This window comes from Lactuca saligna, chromosome 4 (assembly GCF_052625555.1).
Source record: "Lactuca saligna cultivar CGN05327 chromosome 4, ASM5262555v1, whole genome shotgun sequence".
Taxonomy (NCBI): Eukaryota; Viridiplantae; Streptophyta; class Magnoliopsida; order Asterales; family Asteraceae; genus Lactuca; species Lactuca saligna.
Genome location: NC_136420.1, coordinates 105,353,692 through 105,370,174, shown reverse-complemented (window position 1 = coordinate 105,370,174; position 16,483 = coordinate 105,353,692).

Sequence of the window (16,483 nt, the reverse complement as noted above, 5' to 3'; positions counted from 1 at the left end):
TTACACGTAAAATTTCCAACTTTACGTGTAAATAAACAACAATGAGAGATTTAGGGCTCACAATGCACCAAAAGAGTAAATCTAGGGGTTTCATGCACTATGGTTCCATAAAGGCAGTAGATCCAAGCTCCTGGAGCTCAATCATGCCTAGATCTAAAGGTTACACAACTTATCATCCACTCTAATACACAAACAAGCTTGGGGAATGGCTCAAGAAAGACTTTCATGGAGCTACAAGGGACAACAAGCATGAAAACAGAGGGAAAATGAGTTATACCTCAAGGAAATCGCTGATATATCACCAACAAGCCTGGCCTCCTTCTTCTCTTCTTGATCTACTCTCCTTCCTTCTCCAAATCTTCAAGAAAACACACCAAAATGCTTCAAACTCACAAGGGACACGCTTAAACGAAGTATAAGGCTCTGGGGGTGAAGGGGGCGAGCTTGGGGCGGATAAGAAGGCTTAAATAGGGTGCAAACCCTTAAAATTTAGGGTTTCATCAGACATCGGGGACTCGCCGAGTCCAGAATATGGACTCGCCGAGTCGCCAACTTAAACCTGTTCCCGGACCTCGTCCCTACTCGGCGAGTCGGACCTACAACTCGCCGAGTCCAAGGCTAAAAATGATAAATACTTAGATAAATTTTATGTACCAGTAACCAGGTGCTACATAGGACTTTTAGAGTTTAGGAGACATGATGGCAACCATGATACAAGCTACCTTGGTGGCATCTTTCTCATGTGCCATGAAATCAACAATCTCCTTAGGAGTAGTAGCAACCTCATCGATTTCCTTAAGCTCCTTTTCATTGACACAAAGGTTCATGAGAAAGAAGGAGCCAGTAGGGTTTGAGCCAGTAGCAGTGTTGGAAGACATCTAAAAAGAAAGAAAGACAAAGTTTAGATTAGATAAAGAGTCCTTAATACAACACCCAAAATGAAATATTAAGTCTAGGACCAAACACGATATTTTACAATTTGGAAGACGGATGTCGTAATCCAACTTGCAAAATATTTGAAGGTAGGTAAATGACGATTCACCAATTTCCACCATAAAAAAACGAAAATGTTATTAAGTTTTAATTGGACTAAAATTCCTAGATCCTTTAAGATTCATTAAATAATTCAATGGCATGATTAAATCTCAATTATGTCCTTCAAGTTTGTGATTAGGATACCCGAGGATCACAAACAAGGTGTGAATAACCATGCAAATGTACTTGGTACTCTCAATGTTAATTATCACCTTAATCAATGTGTCGGTTAACCACACACGCTCCATTGACCTTATGATAAACATTAAGCTACCCTTTTCCACCCTTAATAGTCCAAGCAAATGTGCAAAGTGTAATTTCATGGATTAGCATCAATTTCACATTTTCCTAAAGTAACTAACATTGAGAATTTATAAAAGGTTTAGTTACTTTATATTTATCATTATACTTCTAATGAGAATTATAGTCTTTGTCCTACCCGTTCGGCTAATGACCCTCCACCAGTCAAGGAAGCGGTGGGTGAGAGTGGACACCCATTAAACCACCATTTTATAGGCAGTAACCTCATACCCCCCTTATAGATCGGCTTCGTGAATGAGGCCTACTAACGGTAAAACCGACTTGTCTTATACATATATATAAATATTAAACCTATAATACTACATAGTATAAGGGTTGAATTTTAACTTTTAAAATTCTAAGGTTTGGAATTAAAGTTTCATTTAGTGAGACTTTACAAATTCCAAAACTTGAGGGCATGTTTTGAAACTTGTCAAAACTCTTCAAGTCCATAACATATGAGTTTAATGACATCTTTAATAGAAAAAACCTTTCATGTTCCATAACATCCATAACTTGAGGACAAGTTATGATGTCCATTAAAATCATTTAAAAACATTATTTAACTAATACAATAATAAAATAATTTATAGAAGATACAATTAAACTCGTATGAACAAGACAATTCAAATCAAACAAATTTCATGTAATTAGCCTAACCATATAAACTAATACAAAACATGAAACTTTGACAAATATCTTTTAAACCAGATTAGCATGATCATTACCACATCCAAAAAAAGGTTTATAAGTTCAAAAACAATTTAGGGTAATGATCCTAGCAAATTTCCAGCCTTAAAACTCGAAAATCTGCACTCTGGAGCACCAACTCGTTGAGTGCGTGAACTAACTCGACGAGTTGGTCAAGTTTGTGAGGGGACTCGGCAAGTCCCCCAGTAAAATCGGCGAGTCCACTGTCCATACAACAAAAAATAAAAATTTTCAACATTTGAAAGCAACTAGCATCAAGTATATGGGAAAACAATCCTAGGCTCTGATACCACTGATGGCTTTTGATAATTCTAACACTCCTATGGTGTACATGCAACCCTAAATTCTTTGGATCTATGTTTTCTCTAATATATATGCAAACTTTCAAAATTCTAAAGCATCATCCTAACTAGCATACAATGGAGTAACTATACTACAAAAATCTAGTTAGATGACACACCTTTTAGTGTAGTTGAAACCTTGAAACTTTAAGAGCCTAGCAGCAATAATGTGAATGCCTTAAGTGGAAACACAAATCACCACCAACAAATGGAAAAACTTGAGAGGAGATTATATGCACTCAAAATCGGCTAGCACTCTTACAAGGACTCTAGGTGCCGATTTCATGAACCAAAGGGTTTCTTATATAGTGTGGATACATTAGGGTTACACCATGCAAACCCTATTGTGCATGACTTTCCACATTCCTCATGCTCCATGGGTTTAAACCTCCATGGAGTATCCATGAGTCACAACATGGGTTTAGCCCAACACAAGAAATCATGGATCATTAGCCCACTTTATAAGAATGAATGTTTTACACAATTAATCCCTATATATTTAATTAGTCTCTTTTGATCAAAAACTTAATTCCAAATTAATTCTTGATCAATACTAATTAAATAATATTACTAATATATTAGAACTTATAATATATTAATAAATCATAATTATCTTCTTCTCAAAAGTCCATCCTTCAAATTGTCCCGGTGAAGTGCAACCCAAATGGACCATGCTACTCTCGGTTCAAATACATACCAAATATAGTTATGGACTTAAACACCTTATCCAACAGTTCTTACCTCCACCACGACCACCTCTGTGATTCTGACCTCCCCATCATCCACGAAACCCACCTTGATTGTTGTTATGATGTGTGGAGTCAATGTTGAGAATTGATGAAGTTGATGCATGATTGAAGTGAAAGATAGAGGTGGCGTAATTCTCGTCTTGATCATATTGTTAGTATTCGAGCACCAATATGTAGAGAGTATCCAAAAATGATATGACTGATCATTGATGCCAAATAATGGTAGCAATGTGACAGTATTTTAGGGATAAACCATTCAACATGTAGGAGAAGAGATTGATTTTTAGAACTTTTGCATCTATGTTATCAAGAAGATCGGCTAGAGATTTGACCCAGTTGAAATAATCAATCATAGAAGAATTGCCAATGGCGATATTACAGAGCTCATTGTCAAGTTGGATCATCTTGTTGTTTTTATTATCATAGAAAAAAATTTCAACTATCTCCCACACTTCGTATGTTGCACTTTGTTTTCTGAAGATGAAATGAAGGAGAGGAACAGCTAGAGTACCGTAAATCCATGATTTGACTTTGGATTTATTGCATTTCCAACTGGCAATTTCCATGATTGGAATGATGTTTTCAGGAGCTTTCTCGGTAGAAGTATATGAAGGCGTAACCGGTGGTGAAGGATATTTAGCCACTCAGGAACCAATGTAATGAATCTCAAACAATTCATGCCAGATATCATAGTTCATTTGATTAAGATCTAGGACAATAGGAATTGTATTCTTAATCTTTATTGTAGAAGAAGTGTTCTCTATATTAGTAGTCATGATGATGAACGGATAAGAGAGATGAGAGATGATAGAATATGAAGAGACAAAAAGAGAATGGGGGTACTACTAGGGTTAAAAGTGGCTCTAATACCATAAAATTTGGTATTTTTCTCATGAAAATCTCATTAATTAAACACAAATAAAATACAAAATGACTGAATACAAAATAGGCTCAATACATTAAAACTAATACAAATGGGCTATACAAAATATAATACAACAAAGGATAAGATCCGCTAACATTGTTAACCATTAAGTATGAAATTACTGATATTAAAAACTCAAACCAAACATTAAAATAACCATTAAATATTGATCCAAAACGTAAGATTAACCGATTAACATGTATTCATTGAAATAAGATATTGACATTCACATCTTATTCAATCGTAGTAGACTCAAGATCCATATATTAAAACACTAAACACCAAAAATCAATGAGATACTATTCACAAAAATGGAAATAATATATCTTAAGTTAAAAGTAACAACATCGAGTTAAATAAACTATAATAATAACACCAATATTTAAAAAACAAACTACTAGCAGAAAAATTAGAAAAATATCATCTTATTTAAGTATCATAAACGAAAACTCTTACAAAGTAACAATTTGAACAACAACATTTACTCCCACCAGCTTAATCTAGGTTTTTAACGACTCCAGTCATCGGTTCAACCAGGTTTTTGAAAAACATGGTCGGTTTTATCCCTAATATGCAAAAAAAAAAATCCTAATTTGGTACAATATTATTTTTTCTTTACACTATCAGGGGGTGATTCCAACATTATATATATATATATATATATATATATATATATATATATATATATATATATATATATATATATATATATATATATATATATATATATATATAAAATGAGAACCCAAAAAAATTAAAAACCCTAAGAATCATTTTCAATTTTTTTTCATTAAAGACAGTTTTGGAAAAATCCAACATTTACATTGTATTATGCACAAACTATTATATTTCATACTTTACATACTACTTGCCATTTGTCATAGGACTACTACCATCGACGAACTAATTTTAATTCAATAGCATTTTCCTAGTCGTATTCACAGTTTAATAGAACCGACATTGTAGCTCCTTTTTCTTTGGCAATACTTTTTACTTTTCTAGCCAAAATATACAAAATTTTAGTACAAAAGAAAAATAGAATGATGTCTTGAAAAAATCAATTTTCTTGTTTCTAAATGTAGATTTCTTTAAAAATATATTGTGTATAAAAATTATTCATAGTTTAAAATACATTATTCACAGTTTAATAAACGTAATAATTTATTAATACACAATTTAATATTTTCATGCATACATTCATTTATATTTTAACACAAGTTTTATATAAAATATGCAATTTAATATTGTCCATTTTTAATTTAATACATAAAAATCACAATATACAATCAATTATACAGTATTCACATATTTAAAAAAATCAAATCAAAACTCTACCAATTACTATTACACACCGCCACCATCAACCGCTTATGCCACCTTCGCAACCACTTAATTCATTTATTCACAGTTTAATGCAAAACAGATATAAAAACTAATACATTCTTGTAAAGTTATACAACACCAAAAATAAATATATTCACAAGAAAATTAAAATTTATGTTTTTCATCGTAACTATCATATATGTGTAAAAATCATGCAATAAAAGCTTAAAACTTATAAAAAAAATCATGCGTTCACAATTTAAAACTTATGCATTCCGTTGAAACAATCTGATATGTATAAAAATCAAGTATTAACAGCTTAAAACTTATAAAAAACCATGTATTCACAGTTTAAAACTTATAAAAAAAAATCATGTATTTACAATTTGAAACATATATTTGCTTATTGATAACAATTAAAACTGACATTAATATAACTAAACAATAGATTAAACGTTAATCATAATTTTAAAACACTAAGTTAACATTATTTGAGAAAACCTTAACACTAAAAACTATAAAATTTCAAAAAAATCATATATTCACAATATTCACAGTTTAAAATTTATGTTTTTCATTAAAGTAATCAGGTATATTTAAAAATATAATGCATTCACAACTTAAAATTTATAAAACCATGCATTCAAAGCATAAAACTTATGTCTTACATTGAAATAATCAGATCTATATAAAAATCATGCATTTTAAGCTTAAAACTTGTAAAAATGTTCACACATTTATAGTTTAAAACTTATAAAAATATGTAATCACAACTTAAAACTTATAAAAATTAATGAATACACAACTTAAAACTTATATTTTATTATTATTAACATTTAAAACTAACAATAACATAACTATAAAATAATTGAAACATTAAAACATCCCAATCACAACTTAAATAAACCTAATTTTTTCCTTGTGGAAATACTAACATAATAACAACATCTAAATTCAATTCACAACAAAATAATCGTAAAAATAAACTATGAAAAACATGTTGTATGCAAATATTATAATAAATAAGAAACCAAACTTGGATTCATAACTTAATATCAATTAAAAAATGATTAACAAATGTAAACAACAAATGAGAGATTAAAATATTAAATTCACAGTTTAATAGAAGGAAAAACAATAAAAAAATCGATATACCTAATGTGTTTTACCTATATACATATATGTAAAATACTAAAATAATAACAACATATAAATTCAATTCACAATAAAATAACCATAAAATAATATTTTCTACGGTAAAGTACATAAAAATATAGGAAGTAAAAAATATATATACAAAAAAAAACACCATTTAGTTTACACATTCCACAACTTAATACACTTATTCACAGTTTACTTTACATTATATTCACAGTCTCATTCACATTATATTTTCATGCACTCTTTCATACCTTAATATACAATATTCATTATTTGGACTTTAAAAGAAAACTTCATTGTAGCATCTAATCAAAACACCTTATGTGTATCTTTTTTCATATAACTTCATTTTTAAACTATACCACCAGATAACAAAACAGAGAGTAATATATCAAGGAGAGCAGGAGTACATATATGATGAACAAAAAAATGAGTTTTGAAACAAATTAGATAAAGAAAAAAACAAGTTTTGGAGGGAAAATGAGTTCAAGAGTAACACCTTTATGTTGCGATGATGAAGGCTGAGATTTATGCCTTGTGATGCTCCGATGGCAACATAAATGGCAGGAGAACAATTCTGATGTCGATCGGAAACCGGTTTAGGTGGTTGCCAGTCAGAAATCATAAATCTGGATCGAACTCACAGATCTGGACGCCGGTGGTTGCGAAAATCATAGATTTGAACTTGATCTTGCATATCTAGAAGACAAACAGACAGATCTAGAGCTTATGACTCCACATCTGAGATCAGTGGAGTCCGAAGGTAGATCTGAAGCGAAAACATTAGCAACTCGACATTCCGACGACGGAAGGCGGTAGAATACGGTTGCGATAGGTGGCATATATCATAGATCTGGACTGGAACTCGCGGATCTGGACGTCGATGGTGGCGGAAATCAAAAATAGGAACTTGAACTTACACATTTTGATGACATATATGGTGGTTGATGAAGAACAACATTGATCTTGTGGCCACAACTCCATGAGTGGAGTTTTTTACTCCAAATTTGAGATCAGTGGAGTTTAAAGGTGGATTTGAAGAGAAAAACATTGCCTACTCATCATTCCGACGACGGAAAGCATCAGATGACAAAGACGGTAAGCGGCGACGGTAGGCGGCAGGTGGCGGAGTTGGTGTTGGGTTTTGTGTTCTTAAGAGAGTTTGAGAGGTTTTAGAAAAGTATTTTGGAAGAAATGTTTGCCATAGTGAGAAATATTGTTGGATAGTAAACTAATATTAAATGGTTCTTAGGGTTCTTATTTCTTAATTTTTATTGTTCCCATTTGAACTTTTACCTCTCTCTCTCTCTCTCTCTCTCTATATATATATATATATATATATATATATATATATATATATATATATATATATATATATATATATATATATATATATTATTGGTTAGATTTACCAAATTAGTCAATTCGCTTCAAGAACTCATGTCTAAAAGGCTTCCACCTCTATTAAATGGGTTAGTTCCACATTGAACATGTGACATCTGCCGCACTTCTAACGACTAATATTATAAAAGCCCTGAATTTTTAACGCATAATTGGGAAAAACCCTAATGTTTTTTTATTGCTATTGTCACAACTTTCTCGCAAAATTATTGTTCTAACCCACTTAACGTGTTTCGTGGTTAACTTGGTTATTTTTTTTATTTTTTTTTGAAAAATTAGTCCTAAAAAGTTCACATTTGGTCCTTGAGGTTTGCAAAAATTTATACCACATGTTTTTTTAACATTATTTTTTCGTTTTTTGTATATTTTATTTATTTTCGGGTTTATATATATATATATATATATATATATATATATATATATATATATATATATATGTATGTATACACACACACATTTTTTATTTTCTTTTTAATATATAGTTTATTTATTTTCATTTTTCTTAACTTTATTTTTCAACAATTTGAACTTTTTTTTTTACCATTTTACCTTTTGTTATATATATATATATATATATATATATATATATATATATATATATATATATATATATATATATATATATATAGAGAGAGAGAGAGAGAGAGAGAGAGAGAGTGAAAGTTAGGTTCAAATGTTTTTAGCAACTATTGTGTGCCTAAATGCACCAATGAGAATTCAAGAAATAATAAAGAATTAAATAAATCATTAAAGGGTATTTTGGACTTTTGGTACTTTTAATTAAGGAAATCATTTAATTGAAATCATTCAATTAAGGAAATAAAGTTAATATATTTGACCTAGTTATGTTTGGGGCTGAACACATTCATCATCGGCATCATCACAATCACCATCGCCGATTCTGCTGCTTCTTCTTCTTCTACAATTGACGTATCCTCTCGTCTCACACCCTCCTTCTTCCATGTACCTATCTGCACCACCGCATGGATGGACCTTCAACAAGATTCGGGCTTTATTCAATCTTATTTCACAGTCGTTATCTTTATCTCTCTCGTTCCAAATCCATGGACCGATCCTAGAATACAGTGATTTATACTCACCAGTCATAGGTATGTAATTATATTCCTCAAATATTTCTTTTTGTGGATTCAATTCAACAGTGATTTAATTGACGTTTTTATTATATGATGTTAGTGTTCTTTGATGTTTTTGGAATGGCTTGCATATGAATATTTATTAATCGATCAATAAATTTTTTTTCTTATGTTCATGTTCGGAAAAGTTTGCAAACGATCTTACAGTTGTTGTTTATGTAGTTTTGAATACTGAAGCCTTATTTGGGGAATCGTTATCTGGGGGGCTAGAATTTTGTTTGAGTTCTTGTCATCAAGTCGAATATAGCTCAGGTATGGCTGAAGAAGTTCCCGACCACCAAGAAACTGAATTGGTAAGACTCTCACTAATTTTTTTTGAAGAAACTGAAGGAGCACACCACGTGTTCGATAAAATGCATAGTTGAAATCTAGGTTTTTTAAGCATCTTGATGTCGATCATTCTACTAGAATGGAATATCGAATTCTAATTTTTTCAGAATAGAATCTTGAATTCCTTGTCAACTTAAGCAGTGAATTACCGTAACCAATTCCGTTAGAATAAAATTGGTGTATATTCTTGTTATTGGTCTCGATTCTTATGGAATAACATTCTAAATAATTAAACATTACATTCTTTCAGAATAATATACATTGTAAGTTTAGGGATGATTGTTAATTTTGGTTTGTAGAAATTATAGTTATATTTTATTTGAATATATATCACATTCTTGATCAATTGATTTGAGGATTACATTCTATTAGAATAAATTATAATTATTTAATGTCTACTACATTTTATCATAATTTATTGTTTTTATTCTCTTAGAATGCACTGGATTTTTTAATATTTGAAAGTTAATTATTATTTTCTTTGTGGATTTAGGTCTTGAAGAAGCTGCCATTGATGTGGAAAAGGAAAAAAAAACATAGAGAATGAGAGTATATTCTAACAGAATCTATTGTGCAAGAATATGTATGAATTAGTTTTTGTTGCATTTGTGATAAGAATGTTCGGAAGAATGGCTTGAAGACCTGATAAGAATGACTTGAAGAATTAGCCAAAGATTGATGACACTCACAGTTTAAGCATGTTTTTATTTTTTAAGAACTACACTTGTATTTTACTCATTACCTGTATATTCAAGAATGCTGATTTTTTATGATATTATTCTAGAATATCTATAAATATATTAATATGTATAAGGTTATTAGTATGTAAAAATATGTATGAATATTTAAGTTCGAATGTATATGAAAATATTAAAATGTTGTTATTCTTCAACTAGGAGTTCAAGAATTCTGCTACTCTTCATTAATATTCTAATAGAATAAAACTCTTAAAGAACATCATTCAAATAAAAATTCATTCTGACGGAATAAAATCGGTTATGTTTAGAAATTATGTTTAGAATTAATTTAAAATATTCAGATTTTTAAAATGAGGAGTGTTAATGATCCCTTAAAATCAGAAAATTTTCTTTTCTAAAACAGGTTAATTGACCAAAATACCCTTTTGTTGAAATTTGTGTGATTATATGGTATATGCTATCCTATTGTAATATTATAGACCCTCAGATTATAATCACTGATTCTATTCATCCGGTGGTCCAGATCTATGCATTCTGGCACACAATAGTTAATAAAAACAAAATAGCCTAAGCATATATATATATATATATATATATATATATATATATATATATATATATATATATATATATATATATTCAATTTTAGTTATTTATGCTTTTTCTAATGTTTTTATTTATTTAGATTCAAAAACTAGAATTCAATTTAAATTACTATAAGTTTTTTTTTATAGAGATAGACTATTATTATATTTTTTGTTCTTTCTTTTAGTTATTATCAAATTGAAAAATATTAACTTCAATTTAAACTATTGATATCACATATGTAACACATTGCAACACTAATTCTCAATAAACAATCTATGTTTTTTTTTTAATTTTCATTTTTCCGTAACATAAATAGAATAACACTAAAAAAAGAATAAAAAGAAAATAAGTTTGACTAAAATTACAAACATAAACATAACTATTTTATTTACTTGAATAAAAATAAAAAAAAAATTACAGAAACTATAAATTATCAAAATTGTAATATACTCTAATATATTAATACATTTTAAATTTTTTGAAAAAAAGTCAATAAAAAGTTAAAAATACAAAAAAATAAAAACAAATAATGGAAATACAAATAAAATAAAAAATAAAAAGATAAAAAGCTTAAAAATATTGTATGAAAAGAAAAATGAAAAAAAAAACTATAAAAAAGAAAAAAAAAAACTCTAATATACTCTATATATACACTAAAAATAGAAAAAAAAAGGTAAAAAAAAAATCAAATTGTTTAAAAATAAAGTTAAAAAATGAAAATAAATAAAATATATATAAAAAAGAAAATAAAAATAGTATATATATTTATAAAAAAATCCAAAAATATACAAAAAGACGAAAAATTATGTTAAAAAACCATGTGATGTAATTTTTTGTAAACATCAGAGATCAAATTTGAACTTTTAAGGAGTGATTTTGCAAAAAATTAACCAAGTTAACTATCAAACTCATTAAGTGAGATATAAGAATAATTCTACGCAAAAGTTGTACCATAACAATAATAAAATTATGATTTTTTTTAATTATACGTTAAAAATTTAGAGCTTTTATAATATTAATCACAATTTTTATTTACCTTGTATCTGCCTATGGCAACTTGGTAACTAACTATTTTAAAACATTATTAGTCGTTCAGTAATATCTCTACAGTTTTCAAAAATATTTGATATTTGCTTTGCCGTTTGAAAGAAAATTAAAAAAAGAAAGACTTTTTTAAATTGGATTTTCATATCAACTAAAATCAATGTACGCATGTCTCCAACATTTCCCTTGACCATAACTTAGTTCAACGCCTAGAATTTCTCAAGAGTGATTTGGTTGACCTTTCTAAATGTGAAAGCGGATTTTTAAGAGGGTTTTGTCTTTTTCCTTTGAAAGTCAATGTAGGTGGTTTCACATTGCAACATAGCCAACCTCTCAATGTAACTTGTGTGCCAATCCCATTGTCTTCGAATACATTATCTTATCTCATGTGAAGGTTGCGTTTTGTACGAATTGTGTAGTTAAATGGAATTAACAAGTTAGTATAATAGTCTTTTTAACGAAATAATTTACTGTAAAATAATGTTGAATGTTTTTTCATTTTATCAATCATTTTGAAAAAAATGAACTCTAATAGACAATTTTTTGGGTTAAATTCTAAAAACTAAACACACGAATTCGAATTTTCAGTAATATATATATATATATATATATATATATATATATATATATATATAGGTAGATGTTCATTTGAGACCACTTATATTTGTGAGACATGAGGACCAAATCTAAGCCTTTGATCAAAACTGATATTCTGGCTCATAAGAAAATGTGATTAACACTAATTAATCTAAAAGATTAGTTAATTAGGGGTAGATTAGTCACTAGGTTAAATTTTAGATCATCATATTTGTTATCTTCACGTTATCACAAAACCCAACTGCTTCGATTCTTTCTACCAATTCATACTAATCGGTCAACATTCCTTAATCTCCGATTCATGCTAATCAATCTTATATTTGCTTCGATTTGAGTGATTGAGGTTTATGTTGATCTATCGACATCAACAATTCATTACAAGATTGTTATTGATTTTAGCTCTGTGATAATCGATTTCATCCTAGGTAGAAGTTCAAGTGTTCAGTCGATTTCTACTAATCTTCATCTTCAATAATTGCTAACGATCTTTCAAGTTGTGCTTTTTACTCTACATCATGATTTCATCAATTGATCAAGGTTTGATTTTGCTTCCCCTGAGTTTTTGATCAACGACTTTTAGCCATTCATCAACTGATATCGATATCCATCGTATTCATGCTTCAATTTTACTCTCAAATAAGGTGTTTTATCAATTTAAATTCATCTTAAATCTATTATCAATTCAAGTATTTGATTTCAGCCATCGATTATCAATATCAAGCTTTTGGTTTTTTTCTGTGCATTTGAGCACATATTAAATGAAGATAAGCAAGCAAAAACAATGTATCTTCGTGTTATTTTGTGTTCATTGTATAAAATCAATGAGGTATGTACATAACTATTATTGTTCTTGAGCCAATTCTCTTACATTTTACATGCACTCTACCTGTTTGATGAAAGTCCTGAATGAATAAAGAGTCTGGTGTAGAGTATGATATATCACTCCTTCCTTCCCACCCTTAAACTTTGTTACTATTTAATGATATTAACCCCAAATTCCAAGCTGATTATTCTTAACTTAGTGATGACTGGTGTACTTCTTCTTTTTGTTAGTGACTGAAGGACATACAACTATCATCGATGCAAATGTTCAGTGCATATGTTGGAAGAAGCATATCATCCATATCTTGCCACCATTAATTAATGATGAGAACTCTAAGAAGCATATTGGCATGTTGGTTTCAATGGTGCTTGGTCCATAAAGAGTTAAAGTGGCTAAGAAGTTGACGGATGATGAGGACTTGGTTCATCTTTAGAATCGAAATCTGTAAAGAGGATGTTTGTTTTAATTTACTCTCTGCACTCTCTTTATTTCTTTCTTGATGAAATTGTTCCTTACATTTGTGCAACTTTAAACATTATTATTACAGCAGATATATATCCTAATACCCATCAAACCCCTTTCAAAGTGTAAAGTGGTACATACAGTTATGAAATTAGTTAAAACATTCATGTTTTTTTATCATTACAACTTTTTAGGTAAGTCTTGAATGGAACTGTAGAGAATGTGGCTCGATAATAGTTTTCTGAAGTGTCTCATTCAATGTAGTGGGATGTTATAAATTTGCTTATATTTTGTTTGTTTGGTTTCAAGTGATGTATTTGAGGTAATTGAATAAAACGATAACACTATATTCTAAGTTTTTACTTTTACATTGGTATTTACAAATAAGCTGTGCATTATTTTAATTTTCTTACATATATATTGTTATATTCTAGTTCGATATTTGATGTTCATGTAATCATTTAGTGTTACATTCTATTTAGAATGTTATACATATACAAACATCCTATAATATTATTCTATAAGAATATTAAATTGTAACTCGAATGTAGACAACCTAATTAAATTATTCTGTTAGAATGATATTTATATTTAGAATATTAAATATAACATTAGAATATTATGTAATATAAGTTCATTTTATATGTTATAACACAATTTAAAATATTACACTTTAATATTAGAATATTTCATACAGTTTCATAATATTGCGTATCAAATAACAACATATTATTAAGTACTCCTTGTGATATATTTTTTATAATACAAACTTGAAATTTGGTTTTTAGTCTATGAGGTTTTAGAATAGGTTTTAACTTCCAGAGAAAAGTTTGATATTTATCCTAAAAGTATTCACTTCATTTTATAAGATTATATGTTTCTCACTCGTTTAAAAAGTTTATTAGTCTAGGTTCCTACATATTATTTTGTATCCTACACACTTGAAGGGAATGATGGTCTGAATTAGAATATTTCATCTTATAATAGAATATTACATCATATTACAATCTTTCAGATTATTACACATTAATATTATAAACTTTTCTTTTCTATAAATCATTTTTTTTCTAGACTATTCTATATATTCTTATAACGCTATAAATTGTAAATTTAGATTATTACATAATATTACATATAATATTAGAATCTTATATAATGTAAGTTAATTAAGAAACATTCTACATATAACTTATAAGAGTATAAAAAGCCTAATTTTAACTAAAAAATATTTTATTAGAATACTCTACATATAACTTAAAATATCCAAGAACCTTATTCTATTATAATATTCTACATATAACTTTTGAATAGAGATCATATACAATATTATTATATTAGAATATTTTATATATACACACATTATTTACATGTAGTAAATAAACTTATTCAATTAAAAAATGTAGAACATTATTATATTAGAATATGCTACGCGCTACATATAACTTAGAATATTCTAGAAATTCTACAGGAGTACAAACGAACCTAATTTTAATTAAGAAATATTCAATTAAAATATTCTACATATAACTTAAAATATCCGAGAACATTATTCTATCGTAATATTCTACATATAACTTTTGGAAAGAGGTCATATACAATATTATTATATTAGAATTCTATATATACACATTATTTTTCATGTAGTAAATCAACTTATTCAATTAAAAACGTAGAACATTATTCTACTAGAATATTCTACATATAACTTTGAATATTCTAGAAATTCTATAAAAGTATAAAAAACCTAATTTTAATCAAGGAATATTCTATTAGAATATTCTATATATAACTTAAAATATCCGAGAACATTATTCTATCATAATATTCTACATATAACTTTTGAAAAGATGTCATATACAATATTATTGTATTAAAATATTCTATATGTACACAATATTTATATGTAGTAAATCAACTTATTTAATAGAAAACGTGGAACATTATTTTATTAGGATATTGTACATATAACTTAGAATATCCTAGAACATTATTTTATAATAGTATATAAAAGCCTAATTTTAATAGAATGTTATACATATATAAACTCATGTAATATGAGAAAGATGTTACTTGACATTACATGACATAAAATAAAACATTACAAGTATTATTCTTTTAAATACATAATTGAATATCAACATTATACATCATATATTCTAAAATTACAACTATAAGGTCATATGTACTTGTTCATATTCTATTGACGCGTTTTGATCAGACGACGAGCTATTAGATGAAGTATGACTTTTTTTTGTCTTTATCTATTTCCGATGATAGAAATTGTTCAACATTCTTTCCTTTAGGATCAAAAGCTTATTTTCCCTTGATTTAGTAGTTTCTTCATTTCAACTGTATCAAAACATAAACCATACTATTATTAAAACAATAAAGCTATGATATAAACAATCAATTTATTATACTAGAATATTCTAACATTCTGCAAATAATTAACAATATTAAAATTGTTTAATAAATAATTTACAATTAGAGAATTTTATTTTATTTTCACATTAAATTTTACACAAATTTAATATAATCAAGGCATTATTTAGAATACACAAAACAGAATCTGAGATAAGATAGTAAAAAAACATAACTGTCCACATGGTACTGACTCCAAATAAAGTTTATGTTCATTTAATTTCGATTAGTAATATGTAGTATAATTCAAACAAGAGATTTAATATTATATAAAAACCAAAATATCAGATAACCTAGTCACCTAATCAGACCTTTATGTTAAAAGAGGTAGTTCTAAATTATATGTTATACAATACTATATTACATTACATTGTAATTTTCTGAGATAACTATACAGTGAAATATCTTGATTATAGTACA